The sequence below is a fragment of the Microtus ochrogaster genome, chromosome 1 (genome assembly GCF_000317375.1).
Source record: "Microtus ochrogaster isolate Prairie Vole_2 chromosome 1, MicOch1.0, whole genome shotgun sequence".
NCBI lineage: Eukaryota > Metazoa > Chordata > Mammalia > Rodentia > Cricetidae > Microtus > Microtus ochrogaster.
Window position 1 is genome coordinate 38,399,271 of NC_022009.1, and position 11,097 is coordinate 38,410,367.

At 52.9% G+C, this 11,097-nt stretch overlaps 1 protein-coding gene across 2 annotated transcripts in view; it reads right to left on the reverse strand.

Moving 5' to 3' along the window:
* Itpk1 (inositol-tetrakisphosphate 1-kinase) overlaps positions 1–11,097 on the reverse strand; it is a 136,502-nt gene that overhangs the window by 104,812 nt on the left and 20,593 nt on the right. The gene's annotated exons all lie outside the window — the stretch shown is intronic.

Genomic DNA, 11,097 nt, shown 5'->3' on the forward strand with positions numbered 1-11,097 from the left:
TTTCTCCACTCCTGGCCACCACATCCAGCCCTTTCTATCATCCTTGGTCTCTAGCAAACCCATATCCCTCTCACCCTTAACTTGGTTGGGGGAGGTATTTGGGTTTGGGGGAGGGGTGCTTACGCTACCTGACAAAACTCCAAGATTTTTCTCAGTTTGAGTTTGTTTTGTTTTTCAGACAGGAACTCACTGTGCAACTGTGCAGCTCTAGAACTTGCTATGGAGACCAAACTGGTCTTTAACTCACAGCAATCCACCTGTCTCTGACTCCCAAGTGCTGGAATTAAAGGCGTGCACAGCCACACCAGCCTTTTTTTTTTTTAGTTTTTCGAGACAGGGTATCTCTGTGTAGCTCTGGAGCCTGTCCTAGAATTCATTCGAAAGACCAGGCTGGTCTCAAACACACAGATCCGCCTGCCTCTGCCTCCCAAGTGCTGGGATTCAAGGCGTGCATCACTGCCACCTGGTTTATTACTAATTTTTAACATACAAAGAAACAGGCTTCACCAGGACATTTAATACATATACATCATTATCCTTTGTTCTTACTCCTTCTTCATGCCGGCCCCTTGCTGGTCACCTTCCTCCCCACCCTCCTGCTTCCATGTCACGCATATCCAACTGCCCTGACTACCTGTAAATGGAGGCTGCACTTTCCCCTCCTCTTCCCCTCATCTACCCCTCCATTCTGTCAGTACACCACAGACGTTTCCCGCATGCCCATGTTTCCTGCTGAGCATTCACACACAAGGCAGGGTATGGGACCAGACTGAAGCTCTGCCCATAGAGTGAAGCATGAAGAGACACATCCGTGGAATTTTAGCCTGCTGTAAAGAGGAAAGCGACTATGGCGTTTGCAGGGAAGTGGATGGAACTAAGGATCACTGTGCTAAATGAAATAAGCCAGACTCGGGAAGACAAATATGTTTTCTCTCACTGTGGAATTAGCCAGGGCTTTGCGTCCTCCATCTTTCTCCACCACCTTCCCACACAGTCGCACGGCCAACTATCCATCACACTCGTCTCTCTCAGCCCATCTGAGTTCACGGGTTATGTGTACATCTTTCCAGAGCGTGCCACACTAAGGCTCCCTGCTGGCTACCCACCTTCCTTCAATGACCTGCCTCGCATTTCCTACTGCAAGCCCAGCTAGGCCCCGCCTCCCTGGGGTGGGGCGCACAGGGCTGTCTAATCCCTCTCCAGAGTGTGCACTTGCCATCCCCAACCTTCAGGACTCAGCTCACGCGATTCCTCCTACACATACTCACACAACACACCCATGAACCTGGATTCCCATTCTTCCAGCCCTTAGCCCCTGCTGTCGCTCAGGAAGAAAGAGTCAAACCAGGCCGGCAGGAACTGAAGCGGCCCAAGCGTGTATTTTACCAAGGAAAGGGCCCAGAGAAGGCTGGGGTCCAGGAAGAACTGGGGACCTACGGTTCACTCACCTAGACTCCTTGAAACAGGGACTAAGTAAAATTAAAAACTGTGCCCCTGGCCAAGTTCTGGTGCCCACCCGCCAACAGCTGCCCATAAAGGGCTGATGTCCAGGAGAGCTATAAATATGGAAAAGCAGCTTAGCTCCCAGCCCTGGCACAATAAATGCCACAGCCAGCCTGGGTACTCGCAGCCTCAGGAAGCAGGCAGGATCTCCCTCAGCTGAGGTCGTCGTCCTCACTTCTTACATGTTCGCCACTTGCTTAGCAAATGCTTCCCGAGGTCCAACAGAGGAACCAGCAGACAGCAGGGCTGAGGACCACTGTAACCATCTGGGTCAGCCAGAGGAAACATGTGGCTAAACTTCCCTTCAGCCCTAGGCTCCAACAGAAGCTGGCCCCAAAGAGCCCAATGAGAGAATGCTATGGTTGATAGCACTGGGGTTCTCATTCCATCTCCCTGTACTTGCTGACGGAATGACAGCCAGCGTCACCTGCTCCCATGACTGCACAAGGCAGAGGCCAGATACATGGCAACAAGGCCTCAGGCCACCCGTGCCCACGACAAGGGGACACACTGCATCAGGAGGAGGCTCAGCAATCTGAGAACCTGTCTCCTTCCCAGATCATTCCAGCACAAATGGAGAGAGAAGAAGACTATAGCTACTGTCCTGAGCAAGGGAACCTGGCCCAGGTCACACAGCCTAAAGCTGCTCAAGGTGGGTTCTCAAATCTCAACAAAACATGGACCTGATGGAAAAGGCAGACGTCATGGGCACACATCACCTACACCTGGTAGGACCAGTGTCTCCACGGCCTTTAGTCTCCCTGTGGTCAAGATTCCCATGGGGAAATCTGCTCATATCCAGAAGATCTCAACATGTGGTCCTTACCTGCTGAGACATCTGTAGTCACTTCCCATCAGGCCTCATTTTACATCACCCCAATCCTTTCAAAGAGATGGGGAGGTCTCTAACTTTAAAACAGATGGGATGCACACCACAAGACAGCAACTGAGAACGTCTGGTTGACTGAAATCTTACAAAGGGGCCAAGCTCCCCTAAGAGCCCCAGCAGGTCATCCAGCTCAGAGCTCTAGGAAGGAGGACAAAGGGGGGGAGACAAATGGGGACTTGGGGGCTGCTAGAGTGTCCCCTCAGGACACAAGCGCACACACGCACTCGCGCTCACACACACACGCACACACACCACAGGCCCTTCACTGTTCACTGGCAACATGCAGGCCCACAAGGAAGGGGCCCGGATTACCCCTTTACTTGAAGTTGGGACAGGATGATGCTCAGAGGCTCAGGAAAGTTTCCCAAACTGGTGCGACACAACTGGACATGACCCCAGGGAGGCAAGAAAAGCTTTCAATCCTCTGGGCAACAGATCTTGAGCCCCTAAGCCCTCTGTGGACTAGAGAAGAGGCGAGGCAGGGAGGTTCATAGAAACCATTTCTCTTACTGCTTTTACCTCAAGGGAAATAACCTGTCGGACTCAATTCAGTTCTTCATTAGGAAGCCCCAAGGTGTAGACTCTGAAACCCTGCTGCAACCAGAAAGTTCAGAAAGGAAATCCTGCTCCCAAAGAGTGGGAGAAGAGAGGACTATGAAAGTCAGGGGAGGGACTAGACAGGAGGCAGACTTCTCTTTCACTGCATCCTTGACAGCGGGCGGATGGAACATCAGGCGGGCTCCCAAGTCCTTCCATGGTGGGGTCACACTAGACACTGAGACTGTAGGACAGTGTCAACATCTGGGTCCTCGGAAGGCAGGTCAGAGGGGCCCAGGCTACAGTGCTCAGTGGGGAAGGGGGGACCACAACAGCACAGCAGTGGATGACCTAGAGCCACGTCCTCGGTTTTTGTCATAAGCAAATTCATTTACTTTCAACAATACGGGAAAGGGAACAATAAGAGTTAAAAAGTTTAATAATTTAAATGTTATTAAAAAGCCTGTGCCTAGGGGCAATTTTCGCTTTCTTGATAAAATCTGCACTAGTAAGTTTGGGGCAGAGGTCTACTCAAACTCATAATCTTGTCTTCCGGCTGAACACCAATGACGGGAGGGCCCCTCCCCAGAATTCCAGGAAGTGTGCACCCTGAAGGAATAGGAACTAACGGTTTGCAGAGAGGAAGGACGGTCCCTCCTTTGGAGAGGAACAGCTCTAGGTTCAGGAAGGTGACCGTCCACAGCAGTAGCTCTCTCTCTCTCTTGGACGCCTAAGTGCCACAACGGCCTATCCCTCATACCCATCTTGCTCAGCCACGCCCACAGTACTTACCTTGGCTAACGAAACATGAACTGAATTGGCATGTACTTCAGGAAACAGCATTCAATTGTGACTACCAGACCCTCCAACTAGTCCTCCTGACCTGAGGACATAAAGGGTGAGAAGGTCCCAGTCTGGGAAAAGGCTAATCACCAGGAGGACCCACAGCCAGTATGTGGAAGGCTGAGGCAGGAAGACTATGAGTCTGAGACTGGCCTCCCCCAACCCCATCCATGAGAACAGGGGACGCTGCCAACTGGAAGCATGTCCCAGGCATCTGGATGACAGGACTCTGTAATGGACAGGACAGAATTACCTGATCTAAAGTAACCACAGTGTCTAGAGAGACCACAGTGGCTTAAGGAACACAGCACTGAACCACTGCCGAGGGAACATGGAGTAGGCATATCCACAGTGGACTCTGTATGAGTTTGAGCCAGGCCTTTGACGTTTCTGCCCTCTTGAACGTCAGTCCCTGCAGCCTGACCTAGCCTGTCCTGACTGACACCTGCTCTTCAGGGAGCAGGGGTATGCCCTATCTCCACGCCCCCGAATTTTAATAAGTCCTGGCCACGCGCGTATGAGAATGCAGCCTGCAAGGTGCTGAGCAGCCAGTGTCACCAGATCCTTCTCTCACCCCTCCCCAGAGGGCCCCCTTCTCTAAGGCACCCAGCCTGGCCCACATCTGCTCTTCAGCCACGGTGCCAGCTGACATTACCAGTGGCTCAATGGCTGCAGGCGGTGAGGCCCTGGGCCCAGAGGCTGGTCTGAATTTCAGCCTTCCATGCCCACAGCCCCTGCCCAGCAAGTTCAAGGCTGCTTTAGCACCCACCTCCCAGACTTATAGTACCAGGCTCAGCCTGGAGCCACCTGCCTGCCTGTTCCCTCGCTGGAATCCCTGTTTCCTTGCCGACTGCTCTGTGATTTGGATTTTCCTCCTATTAACAGTGCCAGGAACTGAAATGGCCCGATATAAAGACAACATATGAACAGAATTTTAAAGCCAGTACAAACATATGAATTGTTTGGACAGCACCAGAGACAAACCAGATAAACTGAAACCTGCCATATGTCCTTTTTTATTTATGGGATGGGGGGTAGGAGGGTTCCTTCCCTTAATTGGAAGGTCAGCATCCTGAAGACCCTGCCCACACTAAGTGCCCCACCCAAGGGAGGGAGGCAGGCCCAGGTGTTATTTTTTCTCAGTACAGACAAGCAACCTGACTCATCAACCCCTCGGACTTTGAACAAGCCAGGGCCCCGGAAGTGGCTCTTCCTAGTGAACCCACACTGGCAGAGCAAGTGACTCACCCTTGTTGCTCTTTCAGGAAAAGGAGGCATCTGGGGCTACAGTGCCCGTGCAAGCCACTCTTCAGTTTCCAGAGCAGAATCAGAATGGGGCTGGGGTGAGCCACGAAGGTATCAGACCTGACCCTTCAAAGCTCTGACATACCTCTTTAGAGTAAAGAAAATCTAATTGAAATCTTTTGGGCCCTCAAGTGGAAGAGACGGACTATAAGAAGAGCTACCCATAGGCCTCCTCCAACCTGGTTACCAGCCGACCTTACTGAGGCTTGCAATGCAGCCTGCTCCCTGGATGCAGAATTCTGAGTCCCAAGAATGCAAGAATCCTGGCCTGGTCTTGGCCTGGAGAGCAAGGCAAGCTGCAGGGGCTCTAAAAGGGAGACGTCGGCCCACACTTTCCTAACAGCAGCCTTCAGGGTACACCTGCTGTGCTGTTACACAGCAGTGCTGCTTGGACGTAGCATGCATGCAGCATGTATGTAGCATGCATGCAGCATGTATGTAGCATGCATGCAGCATGTATGTGGCATGCATGCAGCATGTATGTAGCATGCATACAGCATGTATGCAGCATGCATGCAAGGCACTGACACTCAGAAAAGCTGCGCACCCATAACCAAACTGCCTCCTGAGCAACCACACACCCCTCAACCTGGCCCCTAGTCACAGGACCACCAGAGGGGATCCTGAAGCCACAGACATTGGGGAAAGGGGCTTCTCTTGGACACAGATTTTCCCCACCCAACTGTCACCGCCATGTGCTGGGTTTCTCTGTAGAACCCTGGCCCAGAAGAACACCTAAGCCACAGGCCTTGCCACGTGAAAGGTGGGGGAGTACAAACCAGGAGCTGCTGTGTGTGCCCTGGGGGCCCAAGCTGAGCCAACGCCCTCACTAGCCTCACCAGCAGGAGGCACTTGAGGGTTTACATCAAACAAGGGCCAGAGCAGGCCCTGTCCCCATCTCAGAGAATTGTCTAAATACTGCCAAACCTCAGGCACCTCGGGATGGCAAATCCCAAGGAGCACTGGTCTGTGGTACGGTAGAGAGCCAAGAAGCCTAGCTCTGATACCCGCCTGGCCACAGAGAGCTGTGACCTTGACCCGAAACTGCTTTCTGGGGCTGCAGTGCCAACCCGGAGCCTGAGATGGGCAGTGTGGAGGAGCACAGCATTCCATCCACACAGCAAATAACTGAACACATGGAACCTTCCATGATGTGGGTCAGCCTGTTCTCCCTTCCCAGGATGGGAGGACTCGACCCTGGCCTGTCCTCTCCGGTTCTGGAAACTGTCACACTCTTTGGCTCCCAGCCACATCACTGACTGGCCTCCACTGCCTCATCTCCTCTCTTTGGCACTCCTTCTTCCTCTTATCAGGACCTTGGTCACTGCCCTGGGTTCACTCAGCTAATCCAGGGCAATTTCCCTGCCTCGGGATCCCCTCGCCCCCGCCCCCGTGATGACACTCTGCCCTCTGAACAGGAGGACGTGGCCACCTCTGCTAGGCACCTTGTTGTATCGGCTACAGCACCAAGGTTTCTTCGTTCAGCGGCTTTGCCTCCCTATGACACCCAGACACTTCCTTGAAGTGCCCAGGGTGGGGAGACATAGGAAAACCTGCCCACAAATTCAAAGGGAATCTAGATGGCCAAGGGAAGAAGAAACAGGCACTCAGGTTCACACAGTACTCACGGGGTCAATGAGCATTTCCGGGGTCCCTGATGAGAACAGCAGGCCTGGAAAGGGGACCCTGGAAACCTAAGAACCCAGGCCTCAGACCTGGGCTATGAATTGGGAAGAAGGCTGACAATCCTGACTCCAGGGTCACACTGAGGTCAAGGAAAGATGCCCAGGCCAGCCACACCCAACTCCTGGCTCATAGGCAGGTCCCACCCTGGACTCTGCCAAGCACTGTGTGTAGTAACAAATTCTCAGAACGTGGAGCCAGTTGGAACCTAAAACTGTGCCAGCACCAGGCACACCAGGGCCCTGCAGGGGCCAGTCAGGCTTCTTCTGGGGGTGTAGGGACCTGGCCCCAGTCCCTATCCCAAATGCACGGAGCACCTCAACTCAAAAAGTAGTAACTTGATCTGCTGTCTGAGACTCTCCAGTTTCCAGAGGATTCCGAAGGCCTGGGCATGACCCAAATGCTAGGCCAACACCTGCAGTACCTGGGCTGTCTCATCCCCACTCAGCCTGCTCCCTGAAACCACAGGACAGAAGGAATGGGGAGGAGGGGATGATGATGAGGTGAAGGAGGTGCCTGTGAGTACCAGGCGTTGCTCATACACTGAACACTCCCATAGCGTCCCCGCTGCCTGGGACCAACACACACTCAAGTGCCAAGTTCAGAATCATTAACACGCTTGCCCAAGGCTGGGAGCAAGCAGAGAGCACAGCCGTGGTCTAAATTCAGCACTGTCTCTCAAACTCAGCCATGTACCGTGGTCTGTATGGGGCTGTATACCTGGCTGTATGGAGCTCAGGTCTGCTAGGAGACCTCTGGGACATTTGGGAGAAGAAACGTTAAGGACAGAGCTGGCTCTGGTCCCTCAGCCCATCCCTGCCCCAAGCCTGGCTAAAATCCTCTCTTGGACCCTGGATTCACCTGAGGAATAGCCCTGACTGAGGCTATCAAGGGCACAGAAGACACTTCGTAAGGTGTGACTGGCCTCATTCAAACATCTGGGAGTATATAGCCTGGACATGCCCTGCAGCATCCAAGGTCCAGAATTAGGATAAGCCTGGGTCCCCTTGGTTGTCCCTCAGCACGAGGCTGACTTTCCAAGCAAAAGGAACCTTCAAAGAAACAAAAGGGATGAGAAAGCAGATGTCTGCTAAGCCACAAAAGAGGTGGTTGGTCTCAGAGCAAAAGACTGTCTGTTAAGAGGTGAGTGTCCTGTGCAGAGAGGAATCCAACCAAGCAGGCTCTATACCTCCGGTCAGGAGAGGAGACTGGTGCATGGGAAAAATGACACGACAAAAATCCACAGAATAGGCTGGACGGTGGTGGCGCACGCCTTTAATCCCAGCACTCGGGAGGCAGAGGCAGGTGGATCTCTGTGACTTTGAGGCCAGCCTGGTCTACAAGAGCGAGTTCCAGAACAGTTAGGATGGTTACAGAGATAAACCGTGTCTTGAAAAAGAAAAAAAAAAAATCTAGCAAATACCACCCAACCTCCAAAGGCTTCTGCATCTGCTAATGAGAGAAAAATCAGTTGCATCGCACTACTATGGCACGAATGGGAAGGCCTTTGGAAGAGGTGAGATTGACACGGAGGCCTCAGAGGACCCCACTGCCCAGAGTCATGCTCCAGAGCCAGCTCGCAGCAGGCAGGCACATGCCCCCCACCTCCCTCCTTCCCAGTGCTCATGCCCTGCCAGGCTCTGCAGCTGGGAGTCATGGCAACAGGCCCCAAACATCTGCAATAATCCCTCAAGCCCGAGACGGGGGTCACAGCAGCCAACACAGCAATGCCAAGAGCCAGGGCCCTGTGCAGAAGAAATGGCAAAAACAGGAATATCTTATTCCTAGTAGAAGTAGAGAAAGGAGAGGGAGGAATGCCTGCCAGGCAACGGGAGTAACGTATGCAAGAGGCACATACCTGTGTACTGTGGGCCAACAGACAGTCTCTAGATGGTCTCCCTGCTGCCCTACGTGTCCACCTCGTGCCAATGACCTTCCACTTCAGAAGCATGACTCACCTCACTGTCCTGCCCCATCATGCCTTAGTGCAGCTTCTCTTACCACCTGGCACTGAGGCCCCTAACAGATGTCACCACCCCACCCACAGTCCACACCCTGTCTGCTGTGCCCTACCCAAGGCCGGTTCCCACACACACTGACCACCTGCCTGTATTTTACTCCAACGGCAGACACACCCCTTTCCTATCGACCTCTAAATCCTGTCCCAGGAAGGACCCTTCGAAGGGTGCAGGAGTGGGGCTACCATGGAGCCCAGGAGCCTGCGGAGGCCATCAGCCAGAAGCCTGCTCCAGACCTACCTCTTCCATTAAGGACCACGCAACGGTCAGCTGTGACTTGCAACCCACTCAGGAAGCCGGTGGGTGTGCAAGAATGACCCCAGATGTCAGAAGCCAGCTCAAGAGGGAGCTGTGGGGCTAATTCACAATAGATCGATTTCTCAAAATAAAGTCCTCCGGATGATTGCTGGCTTTCCCTTCAGCCCCCTTCTACTAAGATTGTCTCATTCAACCATTCATGTTTTCTGTGCTTCTGAAGACTGACCAGGTGCCAGGCAGTTTCACCAATGGAACCTAACAGTGAAAACAGCAGGTAAACATGCAAGCCCTGAAACCCTGAAATAAGCACAGGGTAGAACCAGGAGAGACTGGAGCAGGGCTGCACCAGCTTCCAAAACCAGGAGGATCCAGAGGTGGAGGGAAAGGAAAGAGCTGGTGGTCGCAGAGTCTGGACCTAAGGAAAGATCCCCAGTAGCCGGGCTACAGTAGGGAAGGACAGAAGTAACAATTTGAGGCCTTAGGAGCCAGTCCTTTTATGGCTAGACTGCATGGATCCAGGAATTCGCCTTCTGCCTTAAATTCATTTGAACGGGGTTTGCTGTCACTTGCTGCCCCATATCCAAACTGAGAAGTCACCTGCCACCAGCCGCTCCGCCATCAGCTTCTGCCTACTGGGGAAGACAGACAGCAGCCTCCAACCTGGAGCCGTGCCAGAGCTGGCCCCATTCTCCTTCCTACTTGTGTCTCTCATCTCTGTGGTGTCCTGGCAGCCCAGAGCTGGAAGGGAAGGCAGGAAGAGAAAAGCAGGTGTCTCTCAGCCGAAGGATAGAGGATCCCAAGAGCACTGGTTGGCTGATTGCACATAATTAGGAAGGAAAAAAAAAAAGCTCTTGAAAATTAGCTTCCCAAATGCAGATATAATTGCAAGTGTCCTTGCAGAGTGATTACAGCATCAGCCCAACAAATGTTTTACCAGCAGCCCAAGCCCCGCCCTGCAGACAGAAAGAACAGAGCCAATGAAGCCGGCCAGGGCCAGGTGGCACCCAGACCAGTGCTTCCAGTGGCCCCTGGAAAGCACCACCAGTTGAGGAGAAACACACATCCAGCTTAGGGCCTTCCCGATATAGCACCTGGCAATCTTCCTTCTTCCTCCTGTTCCCTTCCTCACAGGCTTAAATGCTACCAGCAGCCAGACTGTAAGAAGGGCAGCCTCCCCAACCATCTGCCTCCTACAGCCAGGTTGTGCTCCATGCCTCAGTCTCTCCATCTGAAAAACGGGTATGCTAGAGGTGGATAGCTCAAGATGCCGGTGGAGGCTGAACGAGGACTGACAGATAAAGGAGCGACCACTCAGGGCCACCAGCCCCTCCCACTCTGCTTCCACAAGAGGAGTCACGGGTCCTCAAATGCAGAAGGTGAAGGCTAAGCAGCCATCAGCTCAGACAAGCAGACAGATGCATATAGTGGTATTCTGTTTGTGTTTTAACAAAAAGAGCTTGCTGGAAGATCAGAGAGCAGAGCTAAGCCTCTAGAGGCTGGGCAGTGGTGGCACGACCTTTAATCCCAGGACTCAGGAGATAGGCAGAGGGAGCTCTGTGAGTTCTAGGCCACCCTGGGCTGCACAAGGTTGAATCTATCTGAAAGAGAAACAGAGCTCGTACAAAGATGATGCCGGCAGTTGGGATCCCACGCCTTTAATCCCAGCACTGGGGAGGTGGAGACAGGAGTGGCATGGCTGGACAGAGAGAGGAATATAAGGCAGGAAGAGACAGGAGCTCCGTGCAATCTGAGGTTTGGTGGAGACAGAGTCTGGAGATACTGTCTGAGGACAGGATCGTCCCCTTAGGTCTGAGCATTGGTAGAGGTAAAAGAACTCTCTAGTTCTCTCTGATTCTCTGGTCTTCAGCATTAGCCCCTATATCTGACTCTGGGTTTTATTATTAAGACCTACTAGAATTTGTGCTACAGATACAGCCTAGGTCTGACCAAATCTAAATCCATGCTACCATCACACTGGGTCCTTGTTGGGTTCTGAAGGCTAGGAAAACGCCACTCTGGGCTTCTCAGCACAGACGGGGCACACAGACCTAGGAAAACGCC